Below are 18,710 nucleotides of genomic sequence, written 5' to 3' on the forward strand. Positions count from 1 at the left end.
AGCTTCATTTTTCTTTTTCTAGGAAGTCAAGGTTTGAGGCTCTCTTCATCTTCTGTATTGTTTACAGCCCTTGCGAATGACTGTAGTGTCTGAACCCTATCAAAGAGCTGGAAAAGTGAAGTGACATCTGACAGTGAAGAAAGACGTGGCTGAGCAGGGGGCATTTAGAACATTTCCACCATTCGCTAAGTCTTTAGTGGTCATCTGTGGTGAATGAGCTAAGCACTGAGAAGGGAGCTGCTAATAAAATCAGTGTGGTCCATGTCCTCACAGAGCTTCCATCCAGTGACGCACAGATACTGGGGATAAATTCACAAAAATACTTATAAATTGCAGGTGCTTGTTAGTGTGGTACAGTATTTGCCCCCAATCTTCTTTTGATTCTCATTATTTACCAGAATTGTTTAATGTTGTCGGGTTAGGACTGAATCTAGTCGGAGGGAAAATTTGCAGGTTAGAAACAATGATATCAATCACACTGATCGTGAGAGAGGAGGAATGACATCATCAAAAACATTAGATTGTGGTGACATCAAACCACTTCTGGCCAGCCACTCTGTGACTTTGTTCATAGATCTACTTCCTGGTGTCCTCACAAGTCTCTGTCTCTTAGCACACAGGGTAAGAATATTCAGCTAAGTAGACTCTGCTTTCTGTCTAGATTTCTCAAGTACTGGTCACTGAGATGATTTCTGGTCCACATTCAACTCTACATCTAGGATTAATGAAGAATAGTCACATAGAACTTATTAAGGAGAATTCAATTTTATGTATAGAATATATATTTCAACATATATAGTAAGTTTTATGATTATTTCAATATAATAATCAATTCATGAAAGGTTATCATGCTTTAGAATTCTATTTTAAGGGCATTTGCATTCTCTAGCTTCTTAATATTTTTGAATATAACAAATATTACATTTACTTGATATATTTGAGTATCACTTAAAATTTCAAGATATGGATGGGCTGGGCTGTAATTCAGTTGGTAGAGTGCTTGCCTAGCATATATAAAGCCTACATCCTACCCCCATCACTGCATGAAAATGTCAATATATCTATAAACGAATGTTTGTACTCCATAGCTCTTGCTATGGTTTGTAAAAATGTGAATACCATTTTTTTTCTTCATATATAATCAACATTGGTTGGACCAACCCAACGCATGGTAACAGCACAGCTTCTGTTTCATTTCATGTCTTTAATTCAGAGATTGAAACTTCACAATATCATCTGCAGTCACTGCCAGCGGCAGCCGCTCCTCCATTCTCACGGGCGCCATTCCTTTGTTCTCATGGGGAGGCTGCTCCTCCGCTCACCCTGGGCTGAGGCCGCTCTTCTGCTCACCCAGTGCCATCTTCTGTCGTCACTGCTTCTGCCTGGTCCTGGACCCCAGGGTTGGTGAGGAGACTGTGTCGGGAGCCGCATTCAGACACAGGAGACCAGATTCAGTGACACAGATCTGCTTTATTGCAGGAAGGCACAAGCTTATATAGGGGTAGTGGTCCAATCATAGCACAGCAAGTAGGACACCTTATTAGCATAACAGGTTTAGCGTCTTATCACAGTACAGCAAGTAGGATACCTTATTAGCATAACAGACTTAGCATCCTATTAGCATAACAGACTTAATGTCCTATCACAGAATAGAGGGTAGGATGCCTCATTAGCATAATGGGTTTCAGATTACAGAGCCTGGATTCCTGGAAACCACATGACCCTGACTGTTGCAATATCTAAGTGTTGCAATTTGGAATTCCAAGGGTGGTGATTAGGGAGTGGCACACTCTAGGCATCAGTCTCATGAGATCATTTGCCAGTGGGAGCAAATGTCACAAGGCATTTCTTGTAGCTCCAGTGGTTGGGCCATTGCCTTGGGCCTGCTGTATGGCTGTCAATAAGACTTTCACCCTAGGCTCAAGCCTGTCTCCCACAATCAATAGTTCTTTGGATTTTATTGGTTATAAAAATTGACTTAAAATCCTTGCTTAGACTTATTGAGATTGTGCAAAGAATAGTCAATAAATTATGTTTGTGTGTGTGTAAATGTGTGTTTGTATGTATGTGCCCCTATGTGTGTTTCTATGTGTGTGTCTGACTCTGTGTCTCTGTGTGTGACTATGTGTGTATGTGTGTGTGTCTGTGTCTATGAGGGTATGTGTGTTTCTGTGTGTGTGTGTGTGTGTGTGTGTGTCTTAAGTTATTTCAGTGAGCAAAGATCTCATTGGCAGATGCAAATGGAAATGAAGAAAGTAGGAATCACAGGCAAACAGTTGTGTCAAGGGAATTCATGAAAAGCCGTGCTCCCAGACATTACAAAGTGAAGAGGTATCCCACCCCACTGACCCTCATGGCAACACATGGTATCTTAAGAGCCAAGGAAGCCCTACAAATATAGTTATCTTTTCTGTCCTCCCACTCCAGTGTCCTTGCACCCACTCCAGTCTGCACTGACATGCCTCAGTTTCTATGTCTGTCTTATCTGTAGCCAACAAATTTGCTGTCTGTTGTAGTTTGTTTCTCCATTGCTGTGTCGAAACACTCTGACCAATAATACCAACTTGGGGAAGAAAGGGTTTATTTGCTTACATCTCCAGGTCAGAGTTCATCAGGGAGCCCAAGGTAGGAACTCAGGACAGGATCCTGGAGGCAGGAGCTGAAGCACGGTCCATGCTTACTGACTTGCTCCTCTGGCCCATACTCAGCCTGTTTTCTTATACAACACAGGCCCACCTGCCCAGGAGCAGAACCACCCACAGTGGGCTGGGCCCTCCCACATCACTCAGTAATCAAGAAAATGCCCCACAGATGTTGCTGTGTTTCGTGGTGGTCAGACCTCCGTCTCAGGGGGCAGGGGATGAGTAGGTGTGAAATCAATGACTCAGACTTTTGGGAGATGCTAGTCAGTAGCAGGTTGCCAGCAAGCTCATTTATTGCATACAAAGGGCTTTTCTTTATACCCTCTGAACCTCCCCTATTGGCCCTGAAGGCTGAGCTGTTCATTGTCCATTGGTGTAACCGCCACATCATGTGTCTCTAGCCAGCGTGGCAGATATCAGGTTAGCAGTTTGAGGAAGTTGGCTGCAGAAGAATGGTATGCCTGCACAACGGTCTCCTGGTCCAGTGCCTGGCAGATACCCATGGACTCCCTCCTACAGTTCCACCCTTTTGTTTTTAAAGGAAGTCCAGCAGGAGTCAGGGTGCTGCCTGACATAATCATGCCTGCCTCGAGATGGCCTTGATATTATGGGTTGTGTCTGTCTTAGGTTGTTCTTACTTGGGGCATAAGCCTTACCCGTCATAGGAGCATGCATCTAGACCATGCATGTCCTGTCTTAGGTTGACTTGTCCCAGTAGAATCTTATTCATCATTTTCTACCAACCCTGAGGGAGGTATAGTCTCGGGGGATCTGCCAGGGTGGAGGGCTAGTTTAGGAGGAGGCCTTTTGTATCTGAGCTAGCCAGGCCTGCATGACCTCCTGAGGAGGGCCCTGGTCTGGATGTTGTAAAGCCAAGAGGACCTGAAGGGTTGTTTTGTTGATGGTCCACTGGCAACCGATATGTGACAGTAGGCACCTGAAGATGAATAACACAAGGAGGAGCACATCTCCTACTATTAAATAGGTTAGTAACCATGATGGATCAAAAAGTCTTTTAAGATTTTCCCAGATTTTTGTTATTAGGCCTGCCTGTAATGGCATGACTGAAGCTCTAGTCAAATTTAGCTGTATAATAAAATATTTGCATATAGTCCATTTGTGGCCTGAGACACAGGGTCAATAAATTGACCACAACCAGTGAGCATGTCTAGGGTAATGTTAAGGCCATACTGCAGATTGAGATGGGACTGATTCTCAGCCTGGTCATCATAGGCCAACTGCCAGCTCAAAAACACAGAAGGTTCGATGACAGCTTTTAATAAATCGTACCAGTCATAATGGGTTTGAAGCTGCATGGACCATTGGCGAAGGACCTGTTCAAAATAGGGAGAGTCTGGGTCTGATTCGTTGGCAGCCTTGTGGATAAGTGAAAGGTCATTAAGGGGGGTAGGTATCCAGGGCTGATTAGCTGCATTAGCACCAATGTTCACAGGGAAGGCAGAAGGGCATGGAGCCAGACCAGGGGCAGAAGTGGAGGGGGAAGGATGTGAAGGGGTTCGGTGGGGGCGGCAAAGAGGGGGAGTGGTGAGCTCACTCCAGGGGTAGATAGGTGGAGAGGATAGCATTACAAGGTGGCTCACATTGCAGAGGACAATGTGGGGGGTTAGGCAGGGGAGAAATGCTATCCTGATTGGGATTATCGTCCTGTGTGACCTCGGGGAGTGACTCAATGGAGAGGTCAGTCATTTTTTGTCTGTGACAATGTTCATTGAAGGAAGTTAAGACTTCCTCAGTGGAACCCAGCTTAAGGCTCCCCTGAATGCCTAGAAGGATGGGAACAAAGGGAGCAGGTGAGACTCTGCCCTCCTGAACCTCACGTTTACAGGTCAGGAAAAGGACCTGCATCCACATGTCCAGATCCCACATATTTTCGGGAGAAATCCAAGGAGCGATTACAGAGGCCTCATCCCAGAGCTGTTCTAACTGACTGCACTTGACTTTAAGGCCATGCGTAACTAAGAGGGATTTAAGTGCCATAATCTGAGGTTCCTTACAGTGGGAAGGGAATGTGCCCATGATGGGAAATGAGAAAGGAAGGTGTCCTAAGCTTACTGAGGGGGTCTCACAGTGAAATTTGCCAAGAAATTGAGATCAAAAGGAGGCTTTCCGCAAAAGTAGAAGGCTAAGAAGACAACAAGTAACACAAGGAAAAGGCACAGAAGAACAGGTAGCCACTCAGAGTAGAAGCGGGTAGACATAGTGCAGTGTTTAGTGTCAAAATGTCTTGTGCTTAGTGGGGGACTTCCGTGGTTCGTTAGGCCATGGCTGTATGCCCACATGGTATCTCAGGTCGAAGGAAACCTTTCAGGAGATCTCCTGTCGGTCCCGTTTCCTGGGTGATCAGTCCTTATGTGGAAATGCCGGGTGGACCAAAAATGAAAGTATGTACCTCCCTACTGAGGACGAACAGATGAACAAAGAAACAGAAACGTGGAAGGGGCCTACTCACCGAAAAACAGCCGAAGGGGACCAGAACCAGTCGATGAGGATATGGAGTAATCCAGATGGCAGCTAGAACTCAAGGAAGCCAGGGACCCACGCCGGCATGGGTCCGGAAGGCCACGTTGGGCGCCAGATATTGCTGTGCGGCTCGGGGGTTGGCTAGCCCTTTGGGTGTCTCGGGATTACCTGCCGGGGGCAGAGGGAAAGTAGGCGCAAAGTCAACCACACAGACTCTGGAAGACTCACTGTGCAGTAAGCAAGCAAGCTCATTTATTGCGTACAAAGGGATTTTCTTTATACCCCCACAACCTCCCCTAGTGGCCCTGAAGGCTGAGCTGTTTATTGTCCATTGGTGTAACTGCCCGGTCATCTGTCTCTAGCCAGGGTGGCAGATATCAGGTTAGCAGTTTCAGGAAGTTGGCTGTGGAAAAATGGCGTGCCTGCACAAAGGTCTCCAGGTCTGGTGCTTGGCAGATACCCACGGACACCCACACACACACAGACATGGCCATAGGCCAGTCAGATGGAGGAAATTCCCCAACTGAGGCTCCCTTTACCCAGGTGTGTCAAGTTGACACTAAAGCTGTCCAGCGCACATTCTCCCCTGCTTCTCCATTCAAATTTTTGTTTCAGACAGAATGTAGCTGGACCTTCAAATTGCCATCAACCTTTCCCCAACAGGTTCAGGGGTTCACCCTGGTTACAGTGACACAAGAGTGTGATAAAGCTCCATAGGACATAGATTCCCCAGCTTTCTGCTGAGAGAACAGGCCGCCTTTCCAAGTTAGTGCCTATTAAGTTGATTTTCTTTGTGCAGTACAATACAACTCCCAGTTGACACTCCTGGATTAAAGCAGGTTACATCTTCATGAAGCAGTAAGCTCCAAGTGTTCACCTGACACCTAATGTCTGTGTTCTACCCCAGGAAAACATCCTGCCGTCATTTCGCTTAAAACCTGGTGTCTGTCTCCTCTTTCCTGGCATTAGCAGCACCACCTATTATTTCCACAGCTTCAGTCACACCACATATAGCAAAGTTTGCTTCTCTAGTAATGTAGACCTCCAAGCTAAACTCCACACTGCATTTATCTGACAAGTGGAAATACAAACTCCATGTTTAGTGACATAAGACACTTAAAACACACCATCTCTCCCAACAGAACTTTTGTCCCTTAACTTATACGGCACAATCTTCCGCTTAGTTGACCTAAATCAGTGAATCAGTGTTGTGGAAATCAAACAGTACTCCTCCTTTTTTGTTTGTTTGTTACAAAGCTCTGGTAATGTCTTCTGAGTATTAGCTCTCTGTTCTGTCCTCTCCTGGACCCTGCTGCTGCCACTGTGCAGCAGGATCACGGGTCACCAATAGCTCAAACAATTGCCCTCTTTTGATAAGAGTAAGCATCCCCACAATACATTCTAGTTAGAATTTTTAATTTTAATTTTAATTTTATTTTTAATTTTAATATATTTGTGTGTGTGATGTGTGTATGTGTGTGTGTGTGTGTGTGTGTGTGTGTGTGTATGTGTAGGTATACATGCCACACCATTCATGTAGAGGCCACAGGACTTCTTGAGGGAGTCAGTTCTCTCCTTCCATTATATAGGGCCTAAGGATCAATCCCAAGTCCTCAGTCTTGGCAGCAAGCACCCTCACACCTTGAGCAACCTTACCAGCTCCAAAAGGGACCTTTCTGAAACCCACACCTTAAATTATTTTGCTTTATAAACTGGTTTTGTGAGAGTCTGTCGTTTGGGGATAATACAAAATTCATTAAGGACCAAGCCTACCAGACTGCAAACTTGTCTTTGATTGCATCCACCTGAGTCCCACATTTCTGACTCCTCATTTGAAACATGCACAATCTTTGAATAGAATATTCCGCATGCCTGGGCTAAGCTTTCTCCGGTTTCCATTCCCATCATCCCCTAGAGCAACTGCTGGAAAACTACGAGAATCACTTTAGAGATCATCAGTGAAAATGAAGGTTATATTAATGCATTAATAGATTGCATATCATTACTATTTATTAAAAATGGTGCAATCACAGGAGATAGAAAACACTATTTCCAATTTATATATGAAAAGTGGTACCTGGGAATTTAAATGATGTGCCTGCGCTTGAATAATCAAAGAAACAGGTATTCATATATTAATCAGTGAGTTTCAGAATGCTTTGCAAGAAGCTCAATATAAATGGTAAAGACTATCAGATACTGTTAAATTCATCATAGTAATCCAGGTTTCACTGCTGTGTTTCCTGTTCTCCTAAAGGAATGTTGAGCACTCAGCTGTCACAGCTTAATGATTAATCTTCACTCTTCATATATGACTTTTTAAACTAGCATATATTGAAAGGAGTTCAGCAAATATTTGTTAAGAGGGAAGGAAGAGCCAATGTTCCCCGAAGATGATTTTATATTGCAATTTATACAGGTGCAGAATTGAACACCTGTTTTGAAGAACAGGACGTGCAGGGATCGGGAGCCAAAACATGTTTCTGCTAATGGACGAAGAGAGATATTTATTAAGACGTGATTGCCCTGCCATGTCTTCATGACAGATGGTTTAATTGGAAATGCCGAGAAGCAATGATGGGCCTCTCCTTACTTACAGCCTCGGTAAAGCTGACTTCAAGCAAAGCATGGATTCTCATTGAGAATCTTTATTTCAACCAAGCTACCCTGCTGACATCACTGAGGCATGATGTATTTTCAGAAAGCTGAGAAACTAAAGCAACTTGTACTGATGTTTTGATATGTCACAGAATGAGTGCAACCTTGAGCACTGACAACAGAGCTCTAAGTTATCTCCATCCTAATAGTTAGTAAGCTACTTCCCAGGACCTTAAAGGAGCTTTTCAAATATCAGGCTCACCCATGTAACATTCTAAGAAAGAAATGAAAGATATATAATAAATAATCCTATAAATACATGTAAAGGACTGAATCCCCGGTAAGCAAACAGAGCCACCAAGGCTAATAAAGATGACACACCTCTAGCTTCTTCTTGGCCTGAGACAAAGGCCCCTCTAGCCAGCAAGCCTCTCTTTCCAGCCAGCTAGTCCAAACCAGTACAGAAAAGACTGAGGCCAGACCTAGACACCTCTTCATTTGAACCCATCAATTTACCAGCCTTTTCTTCTTTGTTTAAGTTAACCAGTTTAGAATCGGGGAGAGGAAAGATTAACACCAGGTTCCCTCGCCAGGGGAGGGGGCTTTGGATTTCAGTTTTTGAATTCCCTTCTCCACTTCTGGAAAGTTTGAGTTCTCTGTGTGAACGCGTATTGATGAGTGATTCTTTATCTTTTAAATGAAAGTTTGTTTGGTGAGCTGGAGATGGATCAGTGGTTCAGAGCACTGGCTGCTCTTGCAGAGGACCAGGGTTTGGTTCCCAGCACCCACATGGCAGCTAACAGCCTCTGTAACTCCAGTTCCAGGGGATCTAATGCCCTCTTCTAACCTCCACAGGCATTGCATGACATGGGTGCACTTAGATACATGCAGGCAATACCTCATACACATAAAATGAAAATAATAAAAATAAATCTTGAAAAAACATTTGAAAAGAGGACATGAAGTTCCGGGTTAGAAAGGCAGGGATTGGTCTAGGAAGTGGTAAGGGGAGGAGTTGGGGTGTATATGGTCAAAATACATTTCATGAGTGTCTCAAAGAATCAATAAAAATAAGGTAAGAGCAGAGATGTGTGTTTGTGTGAGTGGTTTCTCCTTATTGGTGGTATCAGTTCCTCCTTTTATACCGATTTTGCTCACCAGGCTTTTTAACATGGTGGGTTATTGGGTTATTCTAAGCAAGAGCCAGGGTTTAACTTATTAGTTTCCTTATTTTGTCTATTTTGTGAATTACTAACATTTTTTTGGTCTTTATGAGACAAGGTCTCCCTGTAGCCCCAGCTGTCCTGGAACTCACTATGTAGACCAGGCTGGCCTTGAACTCACAGAGATCCTCCTGCCTCTGCCTCCTGAGTGCTGGGATTAAAGGTGTGCGCCACCATTCCCGGCTCAGAAGCTTTTTTTCATGCGGCAGGAAGATAGTTTCCTAACGGTTTGCAGGTTCCTGACATCTGGGGCATTACGCTGTCTTCCTTTCTGACCTTATAGAACAAGATTACTTTTGCTTTTCCTGAAAATTTTCCCACTATGTAGCCGAAGGTATCTAAGGGAACAAGCCACCAAGATGCTTGCACATCTGTGTTTACTGCAAGTTTTACAATACCAGGATACAAAATCCGCCTAGACACGCATCAGCAGATGACCAGATCAAGAAAATATAATATATTTACACAATGGATTCGTTCAATCATAAAGACATTATGTCATTTGCAGGAAAATGGTTGAAACTGGTGATCATCAAATTAAGTTAAATAAACCAGACTCAGCGAGGCAAATAGTGCATATTTTCTCTTGTGGGCAGATCTAGACTTAAAACACAGGCACAAACTTTTTTTTTTATTTTTAATTGTTATTTTATTTTATGTGTATGAGTGTATTGCCTGCACGTATGTATGTGTACCCATGTTGTGCAATGCCCACCAAGGTCAGAAGAGGCAGGATCCCCCGGAACTGGAGTTACAGATGGTTGTCAGCCGCCATGTGGGTGCTGGGAATCAAACCTGGGTCCTCTGCAAGAATAGCCAGTGCTCATAACCACAGAGTCACCACTCCAGGCCCCACAGACACAAATATTAAATAGAAAAGAGACTATGTAAGGAGAGTAACAAGTCTAAAAGAAATGGGAGGAAGGAGAGCAAGAGAGGATGATGGGAGGGAAAAGACAAATATCACAAGTTCCTCCTCATATGAAGAACATGCATGCACATATACATGTAAATCACTTTATCAAGTCACTTTATCAGTCACTTTTCTGTTGCTGTGATAAAAACACCTCATGGGTGCTGGGAACCAAATCCAGGTCCTCTGCAAGAGCTCTTAAACACTGAGCCATCTCTCCAGTCCCCTCTTCTTATATTTTATAAAAAAAGACTTTATATAGCACAGATCTAATAGGTTTTAGAATGTCAGAAAACTAGACACTGCATAACTTGGTCCAAATTCTGCACATTCACCTAGAACTTCTAACAAACAAAACCAAAAAATTCCCTTTTATTAATACCTATTTTTAACTTTTCTTATTCCACCCCATCATCCTCTTCACTCACCCTAACATACATGTACATGCACACACACACACACACACACACACACACATATTATTCCAGGGAAGCCACCCAATACAGATTAATTTAAAAGTAATAATCAGTAAGAACACTGAGTGCTTTAAAAATGGAAATTTTCTAAGGTGCTGTTATTTGCTTTAGAGGAAGCTGATGAATAAATAAACATTTACAAATCATCTACTGAATTTTGTGCAGTGAGGCGTAGGGTGGGAAACAATATTTTAGTGTGAGTTATTTAGTCTGAGTGATTGCTAGAGACAGAGATAGAGAGAAAAAGAGGAAGGATAAATTTTAAGATTTAATACATATCTGTCACCTGTCTTATCTGTCAGCCCTGACTTTGTAACGATACAGGATAGTATGTAAACTTGCTCAAATTCACCTTAGCTTAGTCCAATTCTCAGGACAGTTGTAGAAGTTAAGTAAGTTTATAAAATAGTCTTTTTTATCTATTCTCTAATTGAAAGAGTATATAACCACACACTTTTAGTCTGTGGCCATGTTTTAGAAGGTTTGGGTTACAGGAAGTCTATTTGGCAAAGAGAAAGTTATAATTCTAGTTACTTATGATTTATGTGTTTTTCGGCTTTCTGTCATGATCATAAAATACTTGATAGTAAACATGATAGAAGAAAAGGTTTATTTGATGCATGATTTCAAATGTTTCAGGACAAGGTTTCCTGGTCCTATTATTAAGGGCCTATGGCAGCACAGTGTGTCGTGGTGGGCACACACGTCAGGGGAGGCCTGCTCAACCCACAGGAGCCAGGGAGCAAAAATGATTCAGGAAGGAGCTAGGCTCCAATAGCTCCAACATGGCAAATCCCCAATAATCTAACTTCCTTCCTCATCTCCTCAGTGTTACACCACCTCCCAATAGCTCCAAGCCTCAAACACATGGGCCTTTGCAAGACATTCAAGACCCAGAATGTAACAGTATAGTATTTACCCCATTCCTATCTAAATACACAGGAATGGGTGAAGGGGTGGAGGGACAAACAGAGTGGTTAAACAGATCCTGAACCAGGGTCAAATACAAAATAAACAATGGCATTTAAGAAATTCTCATTTGGAAGCCAGGCATGGTGGCACATGCCTTTAATCCCAGCAGTTAAAAGGGAGAGGCAGGTGGATCTCTTTGAGATTGAGGCCAGCCTGGTCTACATAGTGAGTCTGCTCAAAAAGACCCTCATTTGAAAATATTTATCATGGTATCAAGCACCTAGAGTGATTGCATAAACACTAGGTTTCCCCTAGTGTTAATATCACATATTAGCTAGTTTTAATCTTCCCGCTTTCCCCTCAAAAATCAAGGAAATCAAGGTGTCACTTTTATTTTAAATTTTTTTCTAAATAAAAGCAGCTTCATTTCCTTATAAGCATGTAGTTCAGTAATCTTTTCTTTTATGTGTGAGTGTTTTGCCTGCATGTATTAAGTGCGCCTGCATCATGCAATGTCCACAGAGGCCAGAAGAGGGTGTTAGATTCCCCAGAACTGGAGTTACAGATGGTTGTGAGCCACCATGTTGGTGCTGAGAACCAAATCCAGGTCCTCTATAATAGCAATCAGTCCCTAGTAACTCTTTTGAACTGTTCACACACCACCATGGAACCCAGATTCTTCAGTAGCCCTGGTTCTCCATCTTCTGGCCTCTGTACAAGCTCATAGGTCCCACTAGCAACTCTGGCATGAGCATGCATGATCTTTGGAAGAAAGAAGACTCAGTGCTTGACCTCACAGGCTTGGGGAACCTACATTGCACCCATGATAAAATCATGGTGTCCAGAGGCTTCTGCCATATACACACTGCCCTTCAAGTCCAGGCATCCCAGAGCCACAGAGATGAATTAGGTCAGGTGTCTGACCACAGGATAGACTATGGCTATGGTCTGCCTTTCAAGTCACAGGGAAGTCAGTTGATTTGAGTCACTTGATTTTTCCATCTGGGGAAAAATAATTAATAAATAAATAAATAAATAAATAAATAAATAAATACCAGACTCACACAAGATTATTCTATTCTCTCTGACGTAGTCTAGATCTTTGAAACCAAAGCATCTATTTGTAAATTTGCTGGGTGAGAGGACAGCCTTTCAGTGTTTTCATCTCCCACAAAAAGTTGATTCCTTCCTTCCATCCTCCACTTCAACTTTCTGAAGAATAGTCCCTGATTAGAAATCTTTGACATATCCTGCCCCTAGGGAGAAAATATCTTTGTTCCTCAGAAGAGATTTATTGTCCCAAAGGCAGTAGGTGTTTACCAGGCGTTTTGCTGGAGCCAAACTCAAGCACAGTAGTGCAACGTTCCCTACAGCATGTCACTGCATGTATACACCCTGCACATGGTATTCCTTCAGAGAACATGCGGTCAGTATGCACAGACTTCCCCCATGGCACTATTACAGGTTCCTCACAGGGAAACATTCAGATTGCTCCTTAAAGGCTGGAGTCTGATTTTTAGGATCATATGTGCAATGCCTGCACATATGTATCAGAGCATCAGTGTCCAATAAATTTGTGTGTGCATATGTGCACAATACAGTGTCTAAAAGTGTGTGGAGCTCAGAAGTTAATGTCACGTGTCATTCTTCACCTCATTTTCTGAGACAGAATCTCTCATGGAATCTGGAAGTCACTGATTCAGCTTCCCTGGCTGGCCAGCAAGCCCCAGATCCTCTTGCTCTGCCTCCCAGTTGGAGCACAACTCCTCCACACCTGTTTGTTTGTCATTGTTTGTTTTACAGGTATGCTAGTGATCAAACTTGGTTTCTCATCCTTGCCTGGCAAGCACTTTACCACCTGAGCCATCTTCCCACTCCCTCCAATAAATATTTGATGGGAAAGTGAAAGTTGGCAGAGTGCAGTGCTGCTCTGGGTTATTCACATCCAAATTTTATTAGGTTAATTATTTTACCCAAATTAGAGAGAAATCTTCATTCAAGATTTTAGCACAGAGGTCATGTTTGTATTGGCATGTCTCTGGGACTCTGAACTGTATACGGACCACTAACTTTTACCACCTTGTCTTTGTATGGCACCTAAAATTCCTACTTAGTATAAATGTTTGTGAAGACGTAATGCCCTCCTGAGCATGCCTCTGGTGAATCTGGAGGAAAGTCACTTCAAGTGTTGGAACTCAAGCTGTGTGCCACAATTCTTCACGCATGATGGATCTCTGGACAGCAATTTGAAGCTAGGGTGTTTTGCACGAAGTAATTAATCACAGGATTCAAGTCATTATCATTCGCCCTTCTTGCAAAGGACGCCTGAGAGTTTTGACGGCCACAAGAGTGAGATTGTTGATTTGTCAGCAGCTCTAATATCTCACCGACTGCTGAACATCATGAAGTGATCAGAGACAGCACAACACGGGGTTTGCAGGCATAGCCTCTGAAGACACACTGTCTCCTATCCAGCACAGGAAGTTGGACAAGACTCCTCAACCCTAAAATGGAATAACACGATGCATGTGTTCATCTCCATAACTGTTTGCCTCAAAATGGCATCTTTTATATCAAGGCTAAATGTACAGAAATCTTGTTTTTAAAATTTGAGTTAAAACAATTCACAAATTCACCCAGATGGTTTAAATACTTGAAGCACTTTCATACTTTACTTGTGCATTGAAGGTGTTACATTCTAAGGCAATTTGCTTATTAAAAGCTTCAGGTAATCTGATTTTAATCCTAGTCAATGGCTGTTAAAAAAAAAAAAAAAAACCCGAAAACCTCAGAGCTAGAGAGATGGCTCAGCAGTTAAGAGCACTGACTGCTCTTGCAGAGGACCCGGGTTCGATTCCCAGCACCCACGTGGCAACTATGAACCATCCTTAACTCCAGTTCCAGGGGAATCCATAGCCCTCTTCTGACCTCCATGGCATTGCACGACACGGGTGCACTCACATACATGCAAGCAATACACTCATACACATAAACTAAAAAAGTATACATATATTTTTTTAAAAAACCTCAAATACCAATGGTTAAATCAAAACAAGTGTACTTGTTGTTTTATGAAAAGTTCAATACAAGTTGTCAGGTGAGTAGAGGGAAGGCATCCATCTGCCACATACAGTCCTTCAGAGTCCCAGGCTAAGGAAGGAGCCACAGTCTTCAACATGTGACTCTGGGGATTACCCCGGACAGAGACACCACCCATTCCCTCATTTGGAGAAGATATATATGTAGTGTGTGTGTATGTGTGTGTGTGTGTGTGTGAAGATTTTAAAGACAAGCCTAAAGGAATACACAGTCCACATTCCACTTAATGGAACTCTGTCTCTACTCTTAATTGCGTCTGCTATTGTAGAGTTCCCCATGCTCAGGACAAAATGCAATGACCCTAATGAGCATGTAGACTGTTCTGCCATCCTCCCTTTCCAGGACTGGAGTTACACACATATGGTGCGATGATCCACAGCTGGCTATGGATGTAAGGAAGGCTGAATGGAGGAAAATTCTATCATCTTTTCCTAAATGTCATTTCAAAGTATAATGAACTTGTGGCTATGTCTGAATTATGTCTCCTTCCTCCCAAAATTCAAATTGAAGTCTTATCCTCTTACTTCCACATGTGACTGCATCTGGTAAAGAAACCTTTAAAGAGGTAAATAAAACTAATCATGAGGGTGAACCCTGACCCAACATGATCGGTGACCTCATAAGAAGGGGTCATATGGACACAGAGGACATGTAAGGACACAGGTACAGGACAGCTACTGCATGACAAGAAGGGCCTTAGAAGGAACCAACCTTGCAATGATCGAGCTGTTATTTCTACTTTCCAGAACTGTGGAAAAATAAACTTCTACTTTTAGGTCACCAGCTGTGATTTTCTTATGGCACACCCAGCAAACAAATAAACTCATTTTACCCTTGTAACAGAAGTTAACATTATTCAAGTATATTAAGTACAAATGCAGAGTAGAGAATATAGAAAAAATTTTGAAGTAAAACCCAAAAGTGATAAATTGCAAAAAAAATAGACAATTGTGAACTGGGCTATAACACTGATGTCACACTTTTTTGCCAAAATAAGGCATTTAATACTTGTTCTTAAAAGCAGAACTGATCCCAGGTGAATACATTAAACATTGCACTTGATTGTTTTGTTTCAATACTCCTTAGTATATCTTGGACACAAGGGTGTAGTCAGCTATTTGATTCGTAAACATATTCAAGTTACTTGTCTTTTTATTTGCTGAGCAGTATGCTTTACTGAGAAAAAGGTTTTACAATATTTACTTTATGATGTGTGTGTGTGTGTGTGTGTGTGTGTGCAGGCACCCATGGAGGCCAGAAGAGGCCACTGGAGTTGGAGTTTCAGGCACTTGTCAGCTGCCTGATGTGGGTTCTGGGGACAAAACACAGGTCCTCTGCGAGACCAGCAAACACTCTTGACCAATAAACCATCTCTTTAGCCCCAAGAAAAGTATTTTACTTAGATGAAGTCCAACTTACCAATTCTTTCTTTGATGAATCATGCTGTTTGTGTTGTATCCACGCTCATTACCAAAACAAACAAGAATGACCTTGTTAGTTTTTCCTATCCTTTTCTGAAGTCTCACAGCTTTGCATTTTACGTGGCTCTATCATCCATTCAGTTAATTTTTTACGTAGTCTGAGGTATGTGCAAAGATTCGTCTTCTTGCATGCGTGCGTTAAAATACCACTCATTAGACACTTACTTTTGTTAGACATCACTGTCACTATTTTTGTGTGACTATTGCATACCAGACAAACTATATTATTTCTAAAAACACAAATGAAATGTTCCATGCTCAAAAATTATTAAGAATTTCAAGACTGTGACAGCAAAGCATTAAACCAGGATAGCGTGCATCCGAGCACATGACTTTGTGTGACTAGACATGGTGCACACCTCGAAACTGGCCCCCTGATTATATCTGTTCCTCTAACTATACCACTTTGTCTTCATTATTGTAGATTTATAAGTCAAAACATCAGAATATATGACATCATCAACCATCACCTTTAGAATTATTCCTACTCTTCTATTTCTTTATCTCTTCACAAAAATTTAAAGCCAGCTGTTATCTATAAAATCACTTGCTGAGATCTTGAGATCATAAATCTAGATTAGATTGTGAAAAACTGACTTCTTGATGTTGCAACTTCCAATTCATGAACCTTCCCATTGATTTATATTTTTAAAATATCTTTCATTAATGCTAACCATATTTAGAATATAGATCCTGTACATATTTTGTTATTTTGTTATATTTATATGTAAGGGTCCCATTTTTATACTATTGTAAGTAGAATTTTTTTTATTTTGCTTGCTTGTTTTTTATATATTTTATCTCTTATTTTTATTTTACTATTATGAGTGTATTGCCTTCATGTGTGTAAGTGCACCCATGTCATGCAATGCCTGTGAAGATCAGAAGAGGCTGTTGGATCCCCTGGAACTGGAGTTATGGACAGTTGTTAGCTGCCACGTAGGTATCTAGAATCGAACCCAGGTCCTCGGCAAAAGCAGTCAGTGCTCTTAACTGCTGAGCCATCTCTCCAGTCCCTTTTGTTTTGTTTTGTTTTTATTTCAAACTCTAATTGTTGGTGGTGTAATGTGATTGATTTTCGTGTATAGATCTTGTAGCCTGTGACACTGCTAAACTCATCTGTAATCTTAAGAACTTTTGTTGATTTTCTTCTTGGGTTTTCCATGCACATACAGTAAAAATAGAGAAGCTTTATTTCTTTTATCCATTGTCTAAGTATATTCCCACTACCCCCCATATATCTTCAATCTTGTAAAATTCTTTCTGGCGTTACTGAAATAGAAATTGTATACAACGTACTGTCACTAATTAATTTGATTTGTGTGATTTTGCTCCTCTTAAGGAAATTAGCAATGATACTTAAGTAGTTTAAATTTAATAAACAGAGATCTGCAGTGTTGACATCCAAGTCTTACCTCTAATTCAATAGATCACCAACATTCATACTTGTTTATTCTTTGCATCAAACCTCATCTCTCCATCTCTGTACCTGCCTCTACATCCAAGTTTTCATTTAATTAAGTTTTCTAAGAATAATGATTGTTGTTCCAATTGGACATTTAAATTATCCACATAAATCTTTGTTTTGCTTGAGGAAACCAGATAGCTTCCAAACAACCCGCCACACTTTCTAAACCACCTTCCAGCCCTACTTCTCACTCAGTGGTCTGGGCCTTTCCTTCTTTCCTTTTTGGGTGAATAAAAGGTAAGTTTATAGAAAGCCAGATATGCAGCTACCCAGCTGAACTGTCATTTTCACTGATAATGTGAAACACATGATTATTCCCTTCAGAGTTACTACTTGCCGGTTCCCTGGGCAGTTGATTATCACTTCTTCCTAGTCCTTAATTTATCCAGGAATGGAGGCACTCTATATTATATTATAGGAATAAATCATGAATAATTTAAGGAGAAACGATGATTATCCCTTTTCTCAGCATGTGCCTTTGGGTTAACTTATAAACATAATTCTAATAAAAATAGGTCTTGGTTGGACAGTCAAGGAAATATCCCTATCATCCATGACACATTCTTTGAGGAATTGCTTGCTTTTCTTTCCCAAGAGAAGAGCTTGTACTCATTCCTTATTTTCAGACTACTTATCTTGGACTGTTCAGACCTCTGTAACATATTATCATAGACTGTTAGCACAAACAAAAAACATTTCTTTCTTACAACTGAAAGTCCAATATTATGAGCCAGCACATTCTGTGCCTACAGCCTGATCTGCAATGGCTATCTTCTTGACTCTTCATGTTGTGAGGGTACTGACTCCACCCTAAGGGCTCCCGCCTGTCATCCCATATATCTAGTTACTGTCAAAGTCCCCACCTCCATCTTCCACTACAGTGGGGATCAGGTGTCAGTATATGAATTCAGGGAACTCAAACATTCAGTCTATAATATTGCTATTTATATTACTTGACAATGTTGACAATTTAAAAAGTAAGTTTTTCATAGCTTCGTTAGAAACAAACAAGGGTTAAATGGGCAGCATTCAGAACCGTTTGGGCCCAAATCTTAGATTTATAGCTTGTGGTGCATTAAAAAATGTAAGTCAATTTCTGCCACAGCTGAGTAAATTAAAGTGATGGAATGCCAAATTGCTAGAATATTCAGCACCGTACTACATCAATACAGAGCGGAGCTCAAAAGTGTAAACATTCCAGTCCTTTGATACTCCTAAAATATAAAACACAAACACAATGAAACAAAAACAAACACAATGAAAAGTCTTTTATCTCCACTCCCATAAAATGAAAAATAAATCAATTTCTTATTATAAATACACAATTTTAATTATATAAGAAAGATTTATTTCCTCTTCTCCCACTGGTTTATTTGTTCAATCATGTACATCGATATAGACTCAGTTTTCAAAAGTT

This window comes from Nannospalax galili, unplaced genomic scaffold (assembly GCF_000622305.1).
Source record: "Nannospalax galili isolate Female #2095 unplaced genomic scaffold, S.galili_v1.0 scaffold1124, whole genome shotgun sequence".
Taxonomy (NCBI): domain Eukaryota; kingdom Metazoa; phylum Chordata; class Mammalia; order Rodentia; family Spalacidae; genus Nannospalax; species Nannospalax galili.